The sequence below is a fragment of the Phocoena sinus genome, chromosome X (genome assembly GCF_008692025.1).
Source record: "Phocoena sinus isolate mPhoSin1 chromosome X, mPhoSin1.pri, whole genome shotgun sequence".
Classification (NCBI taxonomy): domain Eukaryota; kingdom Metazoa; phylum Chordata; class Mammalia; order Artiodactyla; family Phocoenidae; genus Phocoena; species Phocoena sinus.
In genome coordinates, this window is record NC_045784.1 from 39,786,920 (window position 1) to 39,792,108 (window position 5,189).

Below are 5,189 nucleotides of genomic sequence, written 5' to 3' on the forward strand. Positions count from 1 at the left end.
GCTTCAGAAGAGGAGGCCTCTTTTAGATTGAAGATTCTTGGCTTCACTAAATACCATGGAACCTCTGGCATACTGATAACATTCTCTACCTTGATTGGTTTCACAGGTGTATACTTATATGAAAATTCATGAGTTATGCCCTTTACTGGATGTATATTATACCTCATTTAAAATAAAGAGCATGGTACAGGACAGTGTGTACAGAAAGCTTGCATTTGCATAAGAAAGAGTGGGGAGATTCTCTAAGTACTTGCTTGGATAGGCATATAATGTGTCTGGAATGATGCAGAAAGAGCTGGCAACAATGGTTGTTTGGGGCACTGAGCAACGAGTAAGATGGACGGAGACATTTGCACTGTATATCCTCCTGCATCTGGTGAATTTTTACTATGTGAATGGCTTATATATTTTAAAAATTAGTAAATAAATAATTTCAAGGAAAAAGAAACACACAAAACCCACAAAATTTCCATGCATGTACCAAAATCAGTCCAGAAAGTCGGTCTGCATTTGTGATGCTTGAGGGAGTGCAATAATAAAGTGGAGATTTTCAAATATGGTATTCTATTTTTCCAGTAGCAGGAGAAATTATGAGGATTTGCACTCCTTCTCTCCATGGTAGTTGCTATGACACTCAGGTAATGATGGGGGATGAGGGTGAGGTTGGTGGGTACATGGAAAAGGAACATCTAACTTATTCAGAGGCAAACCTGCATTGGTAATTGCCATGAATGAATAATTGTTGCTGGGTATGATTTTACATTTTTGCTTTTGTCTTTCAACTCTTTGCTTTCCTTCTATTTTTATTCTTCTCGAGTATGTGCATGTCATAGAAAGTAGAGATGAGAAATTCAGAGCAAACTCTGTTCAGAGGGCATCAATTGAGATGCTATTGGGGTTCAGGAAACAATGATGTACATGAAAACTAGAAAAACAGATCAATCCATGTGTCTCGTTTAGACCCCTATTCCAATACGACTTGTCCCTTTCCTCCCCAACTCCCGAGATGGCTTGTTCTTTCGTTAGGAGGTGTTTGTGTGTGGCAGCTGTCATCTCGAAAATGTCGAGCTATTTGTCCCTTGTTATCTGCAGATTTCAGATCACTTTGCAAGAAAACACATGATTATTTTAGATCTAAATGAGTTAACAAATGAGGAACAGAAGAAATTAAATGATGAGCACAAGATACATCAGTAAAATAATTTCACAAGCACAACAAGGATCATTAAAAAAAACAAACAAAAAACTTTTCTTCAAGTCTTTGTTTCCTCTTAGTTTTACTGAGCTCTCCTACAGTGTGTTGAAAGAACTTTATGCTCCACTTTGTTTCTAGGTATCTCTAGAGATAAGTTTACCATTTCCTACAACAGGTTTCTCAGCCTCAGCACTACTGACATTTTGGGCTAGATCATTCTTTGTTGCAGGGGGCCGTCCTGTGCATCCTAGGATGTTCAACAGCACGCCTGGCCTCTACCTACTAGATGCCAGTAACACACCCAAGTCATGACAACCAAAAATGTCTCCAGATATTGCCAAATGGCGCCTGAGGGGCAAAATTGTCCCCAGTTGAGAGCCACTGCCCTAAAGGTTAATATCTAGAGATCTTTATTTTAGGAAATACACCAGCATCTCTTATTTCCAGAAAACAGGCACATGTGTGCAACAGTGCATATGTATACCCACAGACTCCACCCTTAAAAAAAGAATTTATAAGCTTTTAAGAGGAAGTGTACTGGTGGTCATTTATTTTGAAATATTTTTTTTTAAATATGATGGAATGAGTGATAGATTGATAGATAAGTGATAAAACAAGTACAGTAAAATGTTAATTGTAGAATCTACGTGGTAGGTATATGAGTGGTCACTGCAACATTCTTTCAACTTTTCTGTATGTTTGAAAATTTTTCATCATAAAATGTTGGAGGAAAAGATTTTATGAATATTTGACTATTGCAAGCTAGAAAATCAAGAGGTTCATTTTACTTAATTATCTTAGAGAAAAAAAGGAAAACATCTCACTGTCAGTGCTAACAGGGATATTCTTTTTCTTCCAAACCATGTTGTGAAATCTAAGTAATCTAATCACATAAAAGAACTACCTAATTGTCGTGAGGCAGATCAAAATAGTGAGCATTGATTATAGCTGAAAGAGGACTTGGTTTCTTCATTTGCAAAATGGGAACGTTAGTGAATCTAAGTCCAGGAGAGAGCATGTCCTGTATCTTTAAGGAATTGCTTTAGGGACTTCCCTGGTGGCACAGTGGTTAAGAATCCGCCTGCCAATGCAGGGGACACAGGTTCGATCCCTGGTCCGGGAAGATCCCATATGCCGTGAAGCAACTAAGCCTGCGAGCCACAGCTACTGCAGCCCGCACGTCTAGAGCCCATGCTCCGCAACAAGAGAAGCCACCGCAATGAGAAGCCCACGCACCGCAACGAAGAGTAAAGAGTAGCCCCCGCTTTTCGCAACTAGAGAAAGTCCGCACGCAGCAACAAACACCCAAAGCAGCCCCAAATAAAAATTAATTAATTAATTTAAAAAAAAAAGAAATGCTTTAGACAGGAGTCTTTTTCTAGGCTTCTAGTTTCAAGGATTCTGTCAGTGAACGTTTATTTTAAAATAATCTTAAACACTATTTCCCTCTGGGAGCCTCAAGGCCCAATAAAATAAGATACTGAAATATTCAAGTTAAACCAGATACATCACCTTCTGAAAAACCCTTCCTACCCTTAGTTATAGTGACTGCTGACTTTAAGCAGTTCATTAGACCATAATTCAGCCAATGTTTATTCAAAATATCATATGTCAGGAAACGTGTGTACAGTACTGACCGTGAGAGCATTGTGAATTGTAGAGATTTATACCAAGGTGAAATGGCTGTGCTGTTGTCATGTTGTCCTAAGACTTTTGGAATCAGATGACTCCACAGGTACAGGCTAGATTCTTTGAGTTTAGTATTTTACAAATTTTTAAAAAGCAGGCACGCAATGAAAGATGCTCAAAAATCATCAGAAAATGCAAATTAAAACCATAGTAAGAGACTACTATATGTAACCTCCCCCCAGAATGTCTAAAATTCAAACACCTGATACTTCGAGGTGTTGGCAAGGATGCAGTACAAACTGGAACACTCATACATAGCTGATAGGAGTGCACGATGGTACAGCCACTTTGGAAAACAGTGTGGCAGTCTGTTATAGAGTTAAACATACCCTACCATACAACCCAGAAATTCCACTCCTAGATATTTGCCCAAGATAAATGAAAATATGTCTAAACAAAGAACTGTACACAAATGTTCATAACAGCCTTAACATGGCAGCTAAAAGCCAGAAATATTCTGTATCTATCAACAGACAAATAGATAAACTGTGGGTATATTCATACAATGGAACAGTAGGCAGCAACAACGAGGAACAAACTACTAACACAACATCGATTCATTTCAAAAACGTTACACTGAGAAGAGGATTCTCACACTTTGAGAACCACTGCATTACTCCAATACTTACAAATTGTTCAATCTCATATAGCTACTTGTTTTCATGATATCTTTTCTCACTGATGCAACAGATGTGACACTCCATGTTACTATGAGCATATGGTCTAAGAAGTAACTTGTAAGCACTGCAACAGCAGAATCAGTTTTAGAACTATACAGGAATTGTGAGGTCAACCACCACAATTTCCCAACCCTTTTCAAAAATCTCCTTAAAGTGCACCAGTTCTGCCTTTCCCCTTGTCAAACCCAGAATGCTGAAAAACAGAATTTTCATCAGTTTAGGACCCTGCAGTTCTTCATCTGAAATATCAATTTTTATTTTATAACATTGACCCATGTAGACAGCAGGAGATAGGCAGGTTTATCTGGGTCTTTGTGGTTTCCTTTGATTTCTACTCCTGCAGCTTCCTATCTCTAGCAGTTCTTTTGGACTTTGTTTCCCCCTTCCCTTCTCTCGTCCTCCCCCATTGGGTCAGTTTATTCTCAAATTAAGAGCACTTCTTTCATTGATTTTTTTTTTTTTTTGCCATTTTTTCTCAGTCAATAAATGACCGATACTGACAGGGTTTTTGTTTGTTTGGTTGCTCTTATGTTGTTTTGTTCTGATATGTGTCTCTAGCTGTAAAAATTCTATCTCTACAGTTTTACATACCTTGATTCTTTCAAATCTTTTCAGACTCTCCAGAAAATTTGCTACACATGTGCCGTTTTCCTGACATTTTACTGAATATTTATATAATACTCTCACATAAAGTATGTTCTCAAGCAACCTTGACTCGGGGCGAGAGATTACAAATTAAATTACTACCCCCAGGCACCTAAGCACTGACTTTACTAGCCAGCTGATCCCATTCATTCACATTTGGCCAGAGAATGTCTATCATCTCAGCTTCATCTACACTCCCAATCAACTCTTGCTTTAGAGAAAACAAAATCACCTCTACTCCTTTCAATTTAAAAATGAACAGGTGGGGACTTCCCTGGTGGCACAGTGGTTAAGAATCCGCCTGCCAATGCAGGGGAAACAGGTTCGAGCCCTGGTCCAGGAAGATCCCACATGCTACGGAGAAACTAAGCCCATGCACCACAACTACTGAGCCTGTGCGCCACAACTACTGAAGCTCATGTACCCAGAGCCCGTGCTCCGCAACAAGAGAAGCCACCGCAATGCGAAGCCCGCGCACTGCAACGAAGAGTAGCCCCCGCTCGCCGCAACTAGAGAAAGCCCACACAGCAACAAAGACTCAACACAACCAAAAATAAAAATTAAAATTAACAAAAATAAATAAATAAAAATGAACAGGTAGAATCCCTGGCGGTCCAGTGTTTAGGACTCTGTGCTTTCACTGCCAAGGGCCCAGGTTTGATCCCTGGTTGGGGAACTAAGCTCCCACAAGCCACGCGGTGCAGCCAAAAAAAGAAAAAAACGAACAGGTAATCTGTTTCTCAGATTACCATAAAGCAGAAACCCTCCAGTGTAGTGGAGGAAAAAGCTCTCCTCAGCCCTTTTAGGGTCCCAGGCTGGGTCTGAAAAATTAAACTGACAAAGACAGATTAACAGGAGAAAAGCATATAAATTTATTTAATGTAAGTTTTATATGACAAGGAGCCGTCATAACGAAATGAAGACCCGAAGAAACAGGTCTGGGAATATTTATGCTAGGTTTGATGAAGAGTGGACAGTTG